Genomic DNA, 18,820 nt, shown 5'->3' on the forward strand with positions numbered 1-18,820 from the left:
CGCGGTTGAACCGCTCCACTTGACCATTGCATGCTGGATGATATACTGCCGTGTGTTTAGACTCAATCCCATTCCTCCTCATAAACCTAATCCATTTGTCTGAAACAAACTGCAGCCCATTGTCACTGAGGATATTTTTGGGAATACCTTCTCTTAAGAACACCGTCGTCAGGAATTTCAGAATCGTGTCCGTATCCATGGATTCTTGAATATCCACTTCAGGCCATTTGGAATACTTGTCTATTACCACACATAAATACTTGTTCACCCCTTTGCTGTCCAGGACAGGCCCTAGTATGTCAATGGCCACGTTCTCCCAGGGGCTCTGCGGAGTGTCAAACTTCCCCAAGGCTGGTCGGAGTGGTCTTAGTACTTTGTCCGCTCCTTGGCACTGGACACACTCCCTCACTTGCCTTTCTATGTGGATATCCATGCCTGGCCACCAATACATCTGCTTGACACGTGCCTTGGTCTTCACAATACCCAGGTGTCCTTCGTGAAGTTGAGTTAACAATCTGGGTATCAGTGAATCTGGTGGCACAACCCTCTCACCTCTGTAGATGAAGACTCCCGAGTCACTCAGGGACAGTTCCTCTCTCATTTCATAGAACCTCCGTACCCCTTCGGCGAGCCTCCTTTTGTCAGGCCAGCCCGACGTCAAGTGTCTCTTTATCTCTACCTTTTCCACGTCCTGATCATAAGCTGCCACCCATTCCTGGATACTTATCGTCGTCTCATGGTCCTCCATGCTTGCCACCATCTCTTCCTTATCCAGGGCATCCTCCGGCGCCTCTTCCATCGCCGCAGCTCGGCTGAGGTAATCTGCGACCCTGTTCTGCGTCCCTGGTAGGTACTCCACATCATAGGTGTAATCGAGCAGCTTCAGAGTCATTTTTGCTATTCTCGGGGTCGCTGTCTCATGGCCCGAGGACGTCAAGACTTTGATCAGGGGTTTATGATCAGTTTGAAGCCTGAATCTTGTGCCCCAAACGAACTGCCGGAACTTGCCTAAGGCCCAGGTGACCGCCAACATCTCCTTTTCTATGACGCTGTACCTCTGCTCCGTCGGGGACAGCGCACGTGAAGCAAAGCTGATCGTTTCAGTAGCTCCATCTTCCCTCACTTGTGCCAAGACCGCCCCTAAGCCCTTATCACTGGCATCTGTAGTCACCACGGTCTTGCCCGTGGGAACATACCCTTGCAGTGGAACAGCATGGCTGATGCAGTCTTTTATCGTGTCAAATTCCAATTGCGCTCCTGAGTCCCACTCAAACCTTGTTTTGTCTCTGATGAGTTGCCTCATTCTGTATGTCCTGGTGGCGAAGTGCCTCACAAACTTGCTATAATACTCGGCCATTCCAAGGAATGACCGCACTTCCTCCTTGGTGCTGGGAGCCTTGGCATTCCTTATGGCCTTCACATTTTGTTCTTTGGGTGAAATTCCAAGCGTGCCAATCTCATGACCTAAATATGTCACTGAGTGAGTACCAATCTTGCATTTGCTCCATTCCGCTGTCAACCCCCTGTTTTGCAGCACTCCCAGGACTCTATGCAGCTTGCTGTCGTGATCCCCTTTGGAAGAGCCCATCACCAGGATGTCATCCTGAAAGTACTGTACCCCCGAAATGTCCTTGAACAGCCGATGCATCAGCTTCTGGAATACAGCCGCTGCGGATGCCAGGCCAAAGGGCATCCTCCGGAACTGGTAGCACCCAAAGGGTGTAATGAAGGCGGTGTACTTCCTACTCGAAGGATGCAGCTCAATCTGATAGTACGCTGACGTGAGATCTATGGTGGAGAAGTGTGTTACACCTTTCGTCTTAGCGAGCATCTCCTCGATTCTGGGCAGGGGAAATCTCTCCACAATGAGATTTTTGTTGAGCTCGCGGAGGTCAACGCAGAGACGAACCTGACCATTGGGTTTCTTGACCACCACCAAGGGGGATAGCCATTCCGCACTGTCTACCGGCTCTATGACGCCTTGCTCCTCCAGCCTCAGAAGTTCTTGTTGTACCGCTCCGCTGGTGGATATGGGTATGTTCCTGACTTTGTATACCACTGGTACTGCGCCCTCCTTGAGGACCATTCTGTGGACGAACTTGTCCAGTTTTCCGACTGAGCCATCAAAAACCTTGGGGTATGCAGATTTCCAGTCTTCATCTCTCGTGAGGGGCCACTCGTCCGTCAATAGAATCTGCTCTTTCCCACCTGGGTTGAGGATGATTCCTAGATCCCCTGCGTCTCTCCACCCCAGCACTGATGGACCTCTCTCTGCCACATATAGGGTACACGTGGCTGACCTTCCTCTGAATTCAAATGTGAAGTCTCGGCACCCCACCAGTGGAATGGCGTTCTCGGTATACGAGATTGGTTTGATGTCCGGCGGTCATAGGTCTGGCCCCACTACTGGCACAAAGTCTTCTTCCCATATGGATCTTTGCACGATGGTCCAAGGAGATCCTGAATCGACAGCCACATGTACCTTCACTCCCCCTATCAGCATGTCCGTGCGAGGTTTATCTCTTCGCTTCCCCGCCACTTCTAGCACCTGGTCCTCGATGCATAGCACCAAATCTCCATCTTCCAGGTCGTCTTCCTCGCTGACGTCCGCTGTGGCTGAATCGACGCACTTGACCGTGGACTTCTTCCCCTTCTTGCGGCATACCTTTTCAAAATGGCCGACCAGGCCACAAAACGAGCATCTGGCGCGGAACGCGGGACAGCGTTTATCGTGAGCCGAATGCGCCGTGCTGCCGCATCTGTAACACGCAAACTTGTTGTCTGAGCCAGGGCGGACCGTCTGTTTCCCTGTCCATCTCGAATCCTTCCTCTGGTCTCCATACATCCCTCTGGGTTTGCTGGGCTGGGACGCCTCGTCTATCTTGTTAACCATCTGTCTCGGTGCGCCCTCTCGCTTGGCTGCATCAGCGCCGCGTTTTGACATTTCTGCCTTCTTGACCATTGCAACAACTTCTTTGAGTGATGTCTCGTTCTGCGCCCAAAGTTTGTCTTGGACAGCTCTGCTGGTGGTATGCATGACAATCTGGTCTTTGATATACTCCTCCTGTAGAGCACCGTACTGGCACGTGACGGCCAGACGCCGGAGCGCTGCCACATAGTCATCAATCGATTCGCCAGCCTCCTGCTTCCTCTGTTGGAAATTATACCGGTCTATGGAGACACAAACTGCTGGACGGTAATGGCTGTCCAAGTCATCAAGCGCATTTTTAAAGACATCTGTTTCAGTCGCTCCCCTCTCCTTGGGCACCAGGTTTTTGAACACTCTCACCCCTTCCGGGCCCAGGTTGTGGAGCAACAATCTCTTCCTCCTTTCCGGGGTGAATGCCCCTTCATTTTCATCTTCAAGTGCCTCAATGTAGTTCTGAAAGTATTCCTTCCAATCTTCCCATTTTAACTGTGGTTCCCCCGGTCTAGGCAGGAATGGGACAGGGGCCATCAGGGCCGACGCTTGATTCGCCATCTTGGCCTCGCCTCTGGGGTCTACCACCTGGGCACTGTGTTGGACGGGTACACCGGATGCTCCTGCACTCCCTGCCGTGTCACCTTGCCCTCTGGGACTACCTGGGGTATTGTCCCTTATAGCCTGCGTGGGGTTGTCAGTTTGTGCCCCTTCCTCTGTCTCGGGGGTGATGCCTTTGGCTGCCAGGGTGCTAGCTGTACTCTCCGTTCCCTAGCCCAGCACTGACCTGGTTGTTGGAGCTGTCTTGTAGTTATACTCGTGCTGTTTCGCTACTGCCACGCCCTCTGCTCATCCTTGTTGCTATTTGTCCTTCTGGTTGGTGTGGGGCTGTTGTGGATTGCCTGCTCCTGACCACTGTGCTCGCTGGTGTTCGTGGTCCCAGCCTCGTCGCCAATGTAAAGTCTCTTCTTTGCCCCCACACTATGCACTGAGACTCTGTAGGTGAGTAACTTCTTTATTCGAATTTATCAACAAGTAATATGAACAATAGGGCGCCGAGCGTCTGTGCCACACTCGCTCCGGTCGCCAACTGCCGTTATGCCTGTTCGCGCCTTTGCCCGACTCTCCCTGCGCATGCGCGCACCTCGCGCTCTTGTCTATAGCGTGACGCGTCATCGCGTTCACGCTCATAGACTAGAGCGCATACTACACTCCTGCCCGTATAATTTTATGTAGAGGCATTGACTTCACTCACTTTCAGTCTGTGGCGCAAATTTCATCAGAAAACCTTACGAGCTGCTATTTCTGTCAACTCCAATGTCAACTTTCTAATAAAAAGAAAAGGGTTCCTGGGTGCCGTAGAACTGAAAAATAAATAGATCATGTGAGACCACGACACTTTTAACTTATTTGTGAACACTGTTGAATGCACAGGTTGTTTATTTATTTGACACACGTTATCCACTAAATGTGCTTGCTTCCACTTCTGTTAGTTGTGTTAATCTGCAGGCAGATTGATAAAATAAACTGTGGTGATCTTTGCACTTGCAATTTACAATGAGACTCAACACATTAAGAAATGTTTTCTGTCATTTGTCTCATGGCTAAGGAACACCTAATTTTCTTAGAGTGTCGCTTCCGAATACAGACAGGAGCTGTCTACATTATATGTATTTGGAGAACAGCGACAAACTCTCTCTAGAAGCAAAATGACACTTTGAGTAAAATTGTTGGCAGAATGATTCACAGCGCCATGACTCAGTGCCTGCTTTTAAGGCGCTGTTTCTGGCGAGCGGTATAAGATCTTGCTGCAAACATCGGCGTTTTAAAATGCAAAATCATTTCAAGCACTATAAAAGGCGTATATTGGATGACAGTGACCCACAATCTGCCGTTTTGTAAAGCTCACAGATGCAAGATTAGAGCTGTGTAAAATACATAACATTCCAAAAATCATTTGTTGTTTAAATGTAAATTAGTGACTGAAAGAGCTAGACTGCTTTATTTTAAGATACACATGATGCTGGTTTTGACAAATGACGCAGAGTCAAAACTGTTTATTTTTTCTTTAAGCGTTTATATTAGGATGTGCAATATTGAAAAAGTAGCACACCTTATTAACACAATTATTACATTTTCAACAGATGCATACGAAAATGATGGAGGACTTTAAGATGGGGAAAACTCAGATGACTGCACACAGTCTTGCGCTTCTGTGTTGCTGGTAGAGCTAGAGAAAAGTCAGTCACATGTACAGACCAATAGCTCAACCACTATGGCTGGGGCATCGTAAATCACACTGACAGGATTGAAGGATGGTTATTGAAGGATGGTAGGACAGGCACAAGCCAGCCAGCTGAACGGGTAATTCCTGTTAATGGAAATATAACTGGCTCAGAGTTAATAAAATGGAAGCCCAATCTCTGGGACCAACTTTTCTAGGCCGGCTGGGCTTTTACAAACCCCACCCTGTCCAGAAGCCTACTGATGTCCAAACTGGCCAGACTACCCCTTTACACTTCACTGCGGGTTTTTGAAATTTGAGGTACCTGACTTGCTAGTTTATACGGTTTTTAAAATTTGTTTCATTCTTGTAGATTATATATTTTTCGGTCTCCTCATTGACTTTAACAGCTCTTCTTGTTGCTCAATCATTGTTATTGGTCGTTAACTGTTTTTAATGCACAGGACTGCAGGCATCCAATCAGCATCACCACCTTGTTTTTCACTTCCTCCCATCATTCCAGCGCCCACAAAAAATATCTGTGCTTTGACTCGGTGAACGTGATTAATGAATTCATGATAGAATGGCCCTGGTTGCGTGTACTGCTAGCAGAAGTGAGTTGAAACTAATTAAACAGCTTACAATGTTTAACAAGCATTTGCAATGCAAATCGGCCTCGTCTTTGGGACCTTATATGTATTTAGCTATGCAGCACATTAGCCTGGCTGTTGAAACATGTGCTGTTGTTTAAAATGGAGGGAAAGGAAGCACCAAACTGCGTGACACACCAGGTATTATTTTTGTTTTTTAAAACATAAATAAAAGGCATTGTCAATTACAATGCCAATAGCTTAAACTCACGTAAATGCGAGATCTATTGCATTGCAAATGCTTGTTTACATTGTGACTTGTTATTTTGCAGTTGCAAAGCCTATGAATTTGCATATTACAGGTTAACCAACCTTAGGAGAGTTTGGTACACTCATGCACTACTACAAGTGTGCAAAAGGCTCCTCTCTTACAGGGCAGATGTCAGCTGAAAAGTCCAACACATGGTACCAATTAACCATTGGTAGGGCTGCTGGAATTATGCAATAATATGCCTGCGGATTGTTTTGCATATATATGGATTTGCCACATTTACCACCTAGTCCATCGTCAGCTGCATAAGCTGCAGATTTTAATAATAAAAACAAAATCTAGCTGGAATGCATCATATGTAGGCCCGGGCATAAATATAATACCCTTTGCGTAATCAGAGTAATTTTGTTAATTCCAAGTTACGCGTTGATGCGGAATTACTAATAATAAAGCGATTATGCCTGCTTGCGTAATTTAGGTAAAAACAGTCCATCAGTGACAGCTTACTTAGAGGCCACTCGCTGTTTGTGTTCTGATGCATTTATGGCTATTTCTTAATGAAAAATGCATCCCCGCGTCCATTTTGGACTCAAGAGTGTTTTTTGTGCTAAGGAAATAGTGCTTGATGGTGAGAGTAAGTTGTGAGGAAAATTGTACCTGCAGCAGCATATTTAGCAGTACTTCTAAATGTAAGTTGCCTTCTTGTGCCCATTTTTAATTTTTTTTATTTTTTTTAATTTATTGCTCGTGCCCATTTTGGATGCGAGAATGGCATTTTGCTATAAGAAAATAGTACTAAATGCCATGGGTAAGTTGAGTGAAAATTCTGCCCCAAAGAGCACCTTTAGGGCATTTAAGCAGCTCCTCGCACTTGCTATTTGTGTTAGTTGCATTTAGTGCTATTTTGTAGCGCAAAAGCATTCTTGTACCTATTTGCGATGCAAGGAGGCATTTTTATACCCAAAAATATAGCTAAACGCAGAATTACTCTTCCCATGTAATTAAGCTTAATCTCGCTGAATTCTCAAGTAAATCCACGTGATTACGCTACACTGAATTATGCAAGTTACACCCACCTCCAATCATGTATTCCTAAAAACTCTGCAGCTTGTGTTGCACAAAGGTTGACTAGTCGCCTTTCTGTTGCTAATTTCATGTGTGTTAAACTGATACTAATGAGATTAGACCTTTGCCCAGACAATGTTAACTTGCGCAAAAATAAAATAATTAATACAATCAGGAAATGTGTTGTATTACGCCACATAATTTGCCTTTGCTTGCCACATAATTTAGTCAACCCTGCCACATAAGTTTGTTCTCTCCTGCTGCATAATTCCAGTGGTCATGACTCATGACCATTGGCCACCAAGTCCTCTGCCACTGTAGCAGGGTTTCTGTTCTCCCACAGAACTGTGCACAGAGGATTGGAACCTCGGCGAATTAGGGTGACCCAAAACTCACCTTAGTACCCAACAAACCCCTACCGAGCTAGCTACAGTGTCTCATTGGTCATAACAAACTCCCAATGTTTAGACAAACCAGAACATGAACTTATAATACCTCAGGTTACGTGGAACACATGAGCACTCTTTCGTTATACAATCATTTGAAACCAGAACGTGGAGTAAATGAGGACACGTGCACTTTTGAAATATTTATTTCCTAATGCCGTTTTCTCAAACGCAGTATCTTAGATAATACAAGGAAACATATTATCAGAAGCAAAGTTATCAGCATAGTTACTAGTCCATAGAAAGCAAACGGTGATAACATGTTAACATGCTATAATGAATAAGGGTTAACAACACTTATTCCTCACCCTCCCTAACACACATATTATATTAATAGCTAAGAAGGTCTCTTTGGGTTTTAGCAGGGCGGACCCATACCTCAGGATCCTAGAATGAAGAGATCACATCAGCATACACCAGCTCTCTCTGCATGCGAACAGCATCAAGTGTGTGTTTGAGCTTTAAGCAAAGCAATATAAAACCCGCCTAAAGCCCAGAGTTGGCAGAAGCTGCACTTATGTTATGTCTATAAAGGCGCGAAGATCAGACCTCGTAACAATTCTGTATCGTGTTATTCCTGAAGCTTCAGCACTCTCTGTACAGACATAGTTTATTAAGCAAAGCTGATATCAGAGTAATAACATATTATTCTCGTGTAAACCACAACGAACTACTAGGTTGAAAGCTAAATCAACAATTAAGTGCCGTGTGCAGAAGCAGCAAAAGGAAAAAATGGCGTTTAAACTTGTAATGAGCCTATGCTAACTTAACGCACTATAAAGATATACAGTAGCTATATGACACCACCAAGATAAGTACATACCTTGTCAAAGCTAAAGGTATGTAAAGCTACTAACTTGCAGGGCCTTCAATCTTAAAATGCTGACAAAATGAGGATGTTGGTGATATCTGTTCTTTAGTAAGGATCAGCAGGGTGGTACTGAATGTCCAAGAATCTACCCAAGTCTATTGAGACCAGCCTTGAAGCAGTAGGGCGTAGTTTAATTCCCTAAAACCTTTCTACATGGGCCTCAAGGACAAAGGGGCATATTATCAAGGTGGGTGATAATAGATTAATGCCGCTTTAGTGGCCGTTTTCGGCCGCTAGACGGCGATAATTCTATCGCCCTATTAGCAAGCTGTCTCTAACAGCAGTTAGCGACAGCTTGTAGGCGATAGCGAGCCGTTTGGGGCCGCTTTGCATGTCAGCGATATTTATCTATAATGACATGCAAAGTGGGCGTACCCAACCTGTTAGTGACTAAAAACAATCGCTAACATCGATATCGCCTATTATCAACGCAGGCATAGCGATGGAAATATTTGCGCTAAGCGCGAATATCTCCAAAAGCTAAGGCCTGCTCAGACCAGTTCTTAGCTATTATATCCAATGGGAGGTGTATATTATGGCGAAGACTCTATTGGCGTTAATGCGTGAATATCGCTGTATTCTCAGCGATATTCACGCATTTCGCCGCTATCGCCGGATATTTTATTGCTTTAGAGATAAACGTTGCTAATAGCACGTTATCTCTGCGATAATATCCGGCGATGCTTGGCGATAAATAAAAAACTCGCTAAGCCCATTTAGCGATAAATATCGCTAGTTGCTGGTAATATGCCCCAAAGTTCCTGGATGAATATGGAAGGAAAATGCTCCTTTCTTCCAGGGCAGAAGTGAGCTACAATGTCCAGCAGATTCAATCAACACACTTTCCTAGTAGCATTACAGACGATCAAGATGAATTGGGGTTTGTCTAGAACAGTAAGTGACACATGTTTGTATCAATGGCCGCTTGCTAGGGTTCAGAGCAAAGCTAATAGGAGGTTAAGGGTGAGTGTGGGAAGGGACCAGGCAGAGGAGTTCAGACTGTAAGTTAATTTTTGGAGACATTTATAAAACTTTTTTTGCAAGTATCAGAGAACAGCTGGGCTGTTCTCTGATACTAAATCTAGGCCATGCTGATTGCCTTGCTGAACAATGGAAGGAGTTCAAGTTCAAGTTCAAGAATTTATATAGCGCACTACTCACCCAGAGGGTCTCAAGGCGCTTGGGGAGGGGATTCATTATTTATCGAATAGCCAGGTTTTAAGTTCTTTTCTGAAGGAGATGTGGTTCTGTGTAAGGCGGAGGTGAGAGGGGAGTGAGTTCCAGGTTTTGGCCGCTAAGTAGGAGAAGGATCTGCCTCCCATGGTGGATCTTTGGATACGCGGAACTGCGGCGAGGGCTTGATTGGCGGATCTTAGTTGGCGGGAGGGAGTGTAGAAGGACATTCGGGTGTTGAGGCATTCGGGACCTATTTTGTAGAGGGCTTTGTGTGCGTGGGTGAGGAGACGGAACGTTATTCTCTTGTTGACGGGGAGCCAGTGAAGGTTCTTCAGGTGGCCGGTAATGTGGTCTTGGCGAGGGATGTCCAGAATGAGTCTCGCTGATGCGTTTTGGATGCGTTGGAGTTTTTTCTGTAATTTGGCTGTGATTCCGGCGTAGAGGGTGTTTCCATAGTCCAGTCGACTCGTGACCAGTGCATGGGTGACGGTTTTTCTTGTCCCGGAGGGGATCCAACGGAAGATTTTTTTGAGCATACGAAGTACGTTGAAGCAGGAAGATGAGACGGCGTTGACTTGTCTGGTCATTGAGAGTGAGGAGTCTAGGATGAAGCCAAGGTTACGTGCGTGGGCTGTGGGTATGGGTGCAGTGCCCAGGGCCGAAGGCCACCATGAGTCATCCCAGGCAGAGGGGGATGATCCTAGGATGAGCACCTCCGTTTTGTCTGAGTTGAGTTTTAGTCGACTGTTTTTCATCCATTCAGCTACTTCTTTCATGCCTTCGTGGAGATTGGTCTTGGCGGTGATAGGGTCCTTGGTGAGGGAAAGGATAAGTTGGGTGTCGTCGGCGTAGGAGATGATGTTAAGGTTGTGTTGACGCGCGATGGATGCGAGTGGGCTCATGTAAACATTGAAGAGGGTGGGACTGAGTGATGATCCTTGTGGTACACCGCATATGACTTCGGTGGCCTCTGATTTGAACAGTGACTCCCCTTTACTGCATTGTGTTCTTTTTTCCTGAAATGTCAATCCCCATTAAAGTGGAAATTCTAGAAGGGCAGGAGGATACCTTTTGTTGTAAAACTAGGAAGAGATACCAGGGTTGCATGGAGGGTGAGGACATATTAGGCACATGGGTAGGCACATGTGTTCTTGTTCAGCCAGGGCAGCGATCATACAATATATTTATCTTTCACTCACAGGTGTCTGGGCGGCCAATCTGGGTTGAGTTTCAGCCATGATCCCGCTAGGTGCTCGTCTACCTTAGACAGCCGGAGAGTGGCGTGCAAGTGCAGCCCTCTGCGCAACATTTTGGATTCTTCCAGCCTATCAGAATGCTCATGAGGAGTGTTTGTCCAGCAGCCGGCAGCATCCCCGCCTACAATAAAGGTGCATGGATGCTGCTATTGTCACCTACTCCACGACTTGCCCATTTGGCATCATTTCATTTATTTGACAGTAGCTCTGCCTGGCAGTTGTTGCCATACGACTTACACGACCTCCTCTGTTCACACCCACATTTGTGGCGGTCCCTCTGGCTAGACTGTGTAACTATCTGAGAGCTGAGACCCTGATTATGAGTTAGGCGAAGTGGCAATTACCTCATGTCAGGGTAAATAGCTGCGTGACTTTAACAACTCATCTGATCACCAGTTTACAAATGCATGTGATATTTAGCACATGTGCTAAGTACTGCATGGCTGTAGTCCATGTACACTATTTAACGCATGTCCTATTTACCACATGTGATATTTGCTACATGCAGAAAATAACACATCTGATAATAACACCCAATTACAAGCACAAGAGGTGATTAAATATCGGTGGAAAATGTCACCTTAAAATACCTCCAGCCCAAAAAAGGTGGTAAAAAATACTGAAATGTCGGGAATAAAACAAATGCTGTAAAACAATGCAAAAAACAAGACCAACTCAATATTGGGAAAAAACAGTACATGTAAGGTTTGAGCTGAAAAAGTAAAATCCCACACACCTGCACACAGAGTCAGACCTACATAAACATCTATGGACAGGTGAGGCACTAACATGTTGATTGCAGCTGCTCACACTTCCACTCCACAGTACACGATGATGGATGCAGCACTTCTAGGTCAATCAATCAATCAATCAATCAATCAAGACATTTGTATAGCGCACTACTCACCCGTAGGGTCTCAAGGCGCTAGGAGGGGGGGGTGCCGTTACTGCTCGAACAGCCAGGTCTTGAGCTTCTTCCTGAAGGAGAGGTGGTCTTGGGTCAGGCGCAGGTCGGACGGGAGGGAGTTCCAGGTCTTGGCGGCCAGGTAGGAGAAGGACCTGCCTCCTGTTGTCGCTCTTCGGATGCAGGGGATGGCGGCGAGGGCGTGGCTGGTTGATCTGAGGTGGCGCTTGGGAGCGTAGAAGTTGATTCGGTTGTTGAGGTAGTTCGGGCCTTGGTCGTGTAGGGCTTTGTGTGCGTGGGTGAGGAGACGGAAGGTGATTCTTTTGTTGACGGGGAGCCAGTGCAGGTCTCTCAGATGTCCGGAGATGTGGCTGTTTCGTGGGATGTCGAGGATGAGTCTGGCTGAGGCGTTCTGGATCCGCTGGAGTCTCTTCTGGAGCTTGGCGGTGGTTCCGGCGTAGAGGGCGTTGCCGTAGTCCAGTCGGCTGGTGACGAGGGCCTGGGTGACAGTCTTCCTGGTCTCGGTGGCGATCCACCAGAAGATCTTCCGTAGCATGCGCAGGATGTTGAAGCACGACGAGGAGACGGCGTTGACTTGTCTGGTCATGGAGAGGGAGGAGTCCAGGATGAAGCCCAGGTTGCGTGCGTGGTCCGTCGGTTTGGGTGCGGTGCCCAGGGCGGGGGGCCACCAGGAGTCGTCCCAGGCGGAGGGCGAGGAGCCCAGGATGAGGACCTCCGTCTTGTCTGAGTTCAGTTTCAGGCGGCTGGTCGTCATCCACTCGGCTACATCTCTCATCCCTTCGTGTAGGTTGGCTCTGGCGGCGGCGGGGTCGTTGGTCAGGGAGAGGATCAGCTGGGTGTCGTCGGCATAGGAGATTATGTTGAGGTTGTGTTGGCGTGCGATGGCCGCGAGGGGGCTCATGTAGACGTTGAAGAGGGTGGGACTCAACGAGGATCCTTGAGGGACGCCGCAGATGACTTCGGTGGCCTCTGACTTGTACGGTGGTAGGCGGACTCTCTGTGTTCTTCCGTCGAGGAAGGAGGTGATCCATTCCAGTGCCTTCTCCTGGATTCCGATGTTGCCGAGGCGCTGCACTAGGGTGCGGTGGCAGACAGTATCGAATGCCGCGGAGAGGTCCAGGAGGATGAGGGCCGCTGTTTCTCTGTTGTCAATCATGGCTCGGATGTCATCGGTGGCAGCGATGAGGGCGGTCTCGGTGCTGTGGTTGGCTCGGAAGCCAGACTGTGAGGGGTCGAGGGATCCATTCGTCTCGAGGAAGGCGGCCAGCTGTTTGTTGACGGTCTTTTCGATGACTTTGGCCGGGAACGGGAGGAGCGAGATGGGACGGTAATTCTTGAGTTCGGTGGGGTCCGCTGTAGGTTTCTTGAGTAGAGCGCTGAGTTCTGCGTGTTTCCAGCTCTCCGGGAAGGTGGCGGTGTCGAAGGAGGTGTTGATAATGTCCCGCAGGTGGGGTGCGATGACAACGTCGGCCTTGTTGAAGACGTGGTGAGGGCAGGGGTCGGTCGGAGATCCGGAGTGGACGGAGTTCATTGTGCGGACGGTGTCTTCGGTGCTGATCGGAGTCCAGGCGCGGAGGGTGGTGGTGGGTGGCGTAGCTGCGGTTGTGGCGTGCGTCGGTTGGATGCTGAAGCTGTTGTGTATGTCCGCGATCTTGTTGTGGAAGTAGGAGGCGAGGGAGTTGCAGAGGTCTTGCGACGGGGTGATGTCGTTGTTTCCGGCGTTGGGGTTGGAGAGCTCTTTCACGATGTTGAAGAGTTCCTTGCAGTTGTGTGCGTTGTTGTCCAGCCGGTCCTTGTATGCATTTTTCTTGGTGGCGCGGATCAGTTGGTGGTGTTTCCGGGTGGCGAGCTTGAGGGTGTTCATGTTGTCCATTGTTGGTTCCCTTCTCCATACTTTCTCGAGGGCTCGGCAGTTCTTCTTGGAGCTCTTGAGTTCGTCGGTGAACCATGGGGCTTTTCTGCTGCCGGGTCTGCTGGGCGGGGTCCTCAGCGGGGCTAGTTCGTCCGCGCAGTTGCTGATCCACTTCGTGAGGTTGTCGGCGGCCTGGCTGGGGTTCGCTGAGCCGGCAGGAGGGTGCTGGCTCAGGGAGGCGGTGAGCTGGTCGGCTGTGATCTTGTTCCAGCTTCTTCGGGCAACCTGTTGCTGGTGGTGGTGGATCGTCGTTCTTTTGAAGGTGAAGTGGACGCAGCTGTGGTCCGACCAGTGGAGTTCTGTAGCGTGGCTGAAGGCGATGTCCTTGCTGGATGAGAAGACGGCGTCGAGTGTGTGTCCGGCGAGGTGGGTGGGGGTGGACACCAGCTGCTTGAGTCCGAGGTTGGCGAGGTTGTCAAGCAGGGTGGTGGTGTTACGGTCGCTGTTGTTCTCCAGGTGGAAGTTGAGGTCCCCCAGGAGGATGTAGTCGGCGGAGGGGAGGGCATGCGGGCTGATGAAGTCGGCGATGTCCTCGCTGAATCGTGTGCGTGGTCCCGGCGGTCGGTAGATGAGGGTGCCTCTGAGGGTGGTCTTCGGGTCGGTGCGGATTTGGAAGTGCAGGTGTTCGGCGGTGGTCAGGGTGTCGTCGGTGTTGGTCGTGATGCGGATGGTGTCTCTGTGGATGATGGCGATGCCTCCTCCCGTCTGGTTGGCGGTGCGGTCCCTCCGGGTGATCTTGTAGCCCTCTGGGATGGCGATGGCGATGTCGGGCGCGGAGGAGGCGTTTATCCAGGTCTCCGTGAGGAAGGCGATGTCCGGGGCTGTGGTGTCGAGAAGGTTCCAGAGTTCGATGGCGTGTCTGTGGACGGAGCGGGTGTTGAGCAGGATGCACTTGAGGTGGTTGCTGCTGGTGTTCGGCTTGGCGGGTGCTGGTGTAGGGTAGGTCCGGATGCAGGTGAACTTGCAGGCGTGGCAGCTGAAGGGTCCGTGGGTGTGCTTCGGGGTGGCTCGGTGGCATCCCGGGATGCCGCCGGTGTTGAGTGCGATGAGTTCGGCGGCGTTGTAGGTTCGTCGGGTCGTCTTCCGTCGGCGGGGGCCAGGGGTCCTGGCACTGGGCGCGGTCCAGGCGCGGAAGGGCGCAGACGGGCTTACCTTTGTATCTATCTATCTATCTATCTATCTATCTATCTATCTATCTATCTATCTATCTATCTATCTATCTATCTATCACTATATCAAGCTACGCCAGATCCATGTACTGTCATACCAAACCATGCAGCATGAGGATGGAAGGCAGTCAACCAATCAATTACCTCAAATGGTGTAGCAACGCATGATTGACAGTCTAGGGCTGAAACCCATAAACAGGAGTCAGTTTTAGATCCAGAGGATGTACAGGCTCGATATGAGCATCATACAAAATTTTTTTGATCATTACAGACACCGTGGAGCCCAACATAGAGATCCACTGCCATCCCTCCCTCCTGAAAATGCCAGCTGTGCTAGGATTCTTTGCAGCAGGCACCACACAGCAGACAGTAGGATTGGTGCCTGGCATTTCTCAGTCATCTTTTAGCAAAGTACTCAGTGAAAGATAGATGCTTTGCAGGGAGTGAGTGAGCAGCATATACATTTCTACGTGGACACCCAAATAACCAATGTCAGCAAATCAAACACCTATGCCACAGCAGGATTTCCTGACATTCTAGGATCATTTGACTGCACGCATGTGCACCTGGTGGCCTCATGTAAACAGGAACAAGTGCGCTGAAACTGTAAAATGAAACACTAATAATGTGCAAATGCTGTGTGATGTGGATATGTGTATATTGTTGGGTTAAGAACTCTGGACGAAACTACTATCTCATGATCCTGACAAGAAGCATCATTACTTATACTGTGAATGCACATCCAGTAGCATCCGGCATGGTTCGTCGGTGCGGGGCCTGGCACGAGGGGTGGCAGGTAGGCTGGAATTTGCGGGAGTGTCGTGGGGGGTCACCGGGGTGTTGCAGGGCAATAAAAATATTTAAAAATTAAGCGTACCTTTCCATCGGGCCCTGCGTCTTCTCTGTTCCTGCTCTCCTGCCTCTGACAGCAACAGGAAGGAGGGAACCAGGCTCCCTCCCCTAAGCCAATCCCATGCTGCATACAGCATTGTGATTGGTCGGGACGGTGCCCAGCCAGGGGATAGTGGGGTGGGCAGGTTCTCAATGCAGGCTGCAATGCAGCCTGCATGGAGAAGGGCTGAGTGTGCATGGACGGCCTGAGAGGCCCAACCAAACAATCTTTGTGCACTTGGTAGTGTGCAAACCACTCCTCCACTGCCCTGCTCAAAGAGCAAAGCAACCCCACCCTCCCACCCGCCCGCAATGCACAAAGCAAACATAAAATGGTAATAACTAAAAGTTAAAGCAGTGGGGCAACGCTCCTCTGTCCTAGTGCAGGAGCCGCCCCTGCGCACATCTACCTTAAGGTACTAGGCAGACAAATCAACCCTTCATCATTAATATTACAACACATTATGATGGTTGTGGTGCAATTTCAATAAATGTCAGCAGTTCCACTGGAACATTGTTAACCCCTGTAGCATTACACACATGAGTTATTGTGAATGTGGGTGATACATTCCATTGGTCATTCTTCACAATGATGAGGATTCTCAACCAAGTCAACTTTTTAACAACCACTTGTTCTCCCATTCCAACTTTTGTTTCTAACCTAGGGTTCCTTCACCCTCAGACCTTCTTTCATTTCTTCCACTCCAGGCATGTTGAGAACGGTCATAATTTTTAATTCTCACATCTTGAAGTAGAGTTCAGGTGACAAACTACCAACAGTTGAGTGAAAACAAAACGTTTTGTAGGTTTTTTTGTTCTTTATTAGATCTTCAGTATACACCATCAACAGTGCAGCTTGCCTGTCCAGCTCCCAGTCTCCAACTGTCCATACAAAGAACAATATTGACATGGAGACTTAGAGCATTCCTGGCATGAGGTACGCATTATAAGCATGACCCATTATATGCATTTAAAGAGATATGCATAACAATTACAAGAAGTTGCCATGCTTTAGTGATTGTGCTTGGCAACTTGCAGGAATTTCAAGGTTTGAACCAATTTTTCATGTTAACATCAAGTGGAAATTATGATTCTGTACTGATTTTGTCCATTATCTTTTGCACGCATGTTTTTCTTTCTGTGGCATGTTCAGAATGAGATGGCACATTAGACAGCCACGGTGTCGTACTAACTCCTTGGCCAGCACCTCCAGCTCAGGATCCAAACATTTGTACATATTTTCCTTCCTATTTGGGTCATTAATGGATGAGTCTGGCAGGCTTCTGCATGTCGTGACTGAATGATATCGGAGGATGTCAGTGCATTCTGCCGGGCCCCGGGGGAAGCAAAGTCGCAGACTAGTCTTCCCCCGGGGTCATTCGCGCTGATAGGCCAGGTAGGGGAAGGGGAGGAGTTAGGGGTTGGGGGATATAGGCGCAGGGGAGGAAGGGAACTTCCTCTTCCTGCGCCTGGCACCATCGGGAGGGTCACGAAAGGAAGGTTAGTGGAGTCAGGGTTGTTAGGGTCAGTACAGCTGGGTGGTTTTTCCTGGGTCGGATAGTTGAGCGCCGGGGGCTGTTTCACGGCAGCCGGGCTAGATTTTGTCACGCCGGAAGCGTGCTACTTGGCCATGTAGGGAGTTACGTCCCAGGAGGTCCGGGAGGCCTTGTTGCTGCTCGCGCGGGCCGGGCGGGACGATCTCCGCCCGGGGGTTCTGGGCCAAGCGTGGGTGGGGGCCACTAGGGGTACTCGCGCTGCCTCGGCCGGGGTGTCGGCCGCGGTGGCGGCGTGTCAGGACGACGAGCCTGACACGGGAGGTCGGTCTCTGGAGCGGGGGGGGGGGCGGGGCGCACAGAGACACGGCGAGGGGCGGGAAGCTTAAGAACCTGCCCCCGTGCTTTCCCTGTCCTTGACTTTGTGCCTGGGGCTACAGGGGCCGCTGTGGGGCCCGCGCCCTCAGCGCTTGCGACCATGGACCCCCTGCAGGTGCCGGCCGGTGCCGCGCAGGTGGTGGGGCGGGAGGTCATTTCCCCTGGGCCTGCTGTGGGGGTGGAGGGGGCTCCGGGTGGGGCCATGGCTTCTGGGTCTGGGGAGGAGGTTTCTGCCACCATCGCTGGGGCTGGCCTTACGGGGGTAGCCACTGGGGGGGACGGGGGCCTGGGGGAGGTGGCCCCTATCGACCTGTCCACTGGGTCTAGGGCGGGCACGCCCGCCCCGGCTGGTCGGGCGGCGGTGGAGGCCACGGGGAGCTGGGCTGGTCGGCCCACCATGTTTCCTATGCCTGGAGGGCCCGGCTGGGCCCCGGGTTTCTACCAAGGGGGTTTCTTCCCCCCGGGGGCGGATTTTTATGGTTACTGCCCGCCCCCGCCACCGCAGATCTGGGGTGCTGCTTCCTGGGAAGAGCGAGCTAGAGGGGAAAGGATCTTGGAGCAGATTAGGGAGGCCAGGCGGGCTGAACAGTCCGGGGCCGGGGTGAGTGCAGTTTGGCACCGTGAGTATGATGAGTGCCCCTCCCCGACCTCTGAGGAGGAACGGGAGGCTGAGAAGGAGGAGGAAGTCAGGAGGGTCAGGGCCAAGAAGTCTGTGGAGGACCCCCCTCCGCAGAAGGCTGAGGCAGGTGTAGGGATGGCCGGGACGGCTTTGAGGCCCGATGGTGCCGGGGCCCACTCAGGCTGGAGCGACCTGAGGGGTGGGAGGGGATCCAAGCCGGCGGCTGCTGGCAGAGCCCGGGGGTGCCTGGCGGAGCGCAAGACGGCTCCGAAACGCAGGACTGAAGTAGCAGGGCAGTCTGCGGCGGCTGTCCCTCCACCGAGGGCTCGGGCCCCTGCGGCGCATGTGGATGTGGGTGTGCAAGTTCGGAAGGGTGTGCAGAAAGGTGTGAAGAGAGCGGTGAAGGACGTTGAGACTGTGCGTGTGGATCTGGAACCGGTGCTTGAATTGGATTATGGCACGGAGAGTGATGACTTGGAAGAAGGGGAGGTGCGGGATGACTTGGTAGGCTTAGGGAGCGCTGCGGACAACGGCGACCTTGGTGTTTTACAGGCCACAGCGTCAACGCGGACGAAGAATCGGACGACGGTGGCCCAGGTGCCGGTGCCCAGAGG

This window comes from Lissotriton helveticus, chromosome 1_1 (assembly GCF_964261635.1).
Source record: "Lissotriton helveticus chromosome 1_1, aLisHel1.1, whole genome shotgun sequence".
Taxonomy (NCBI): domain Eukaryota; kingdom Metazoa; phylum Chordata; class Amphibia; order Caudata; family Salamandridae; genus Lissotriton; species Lissotriton helveticus.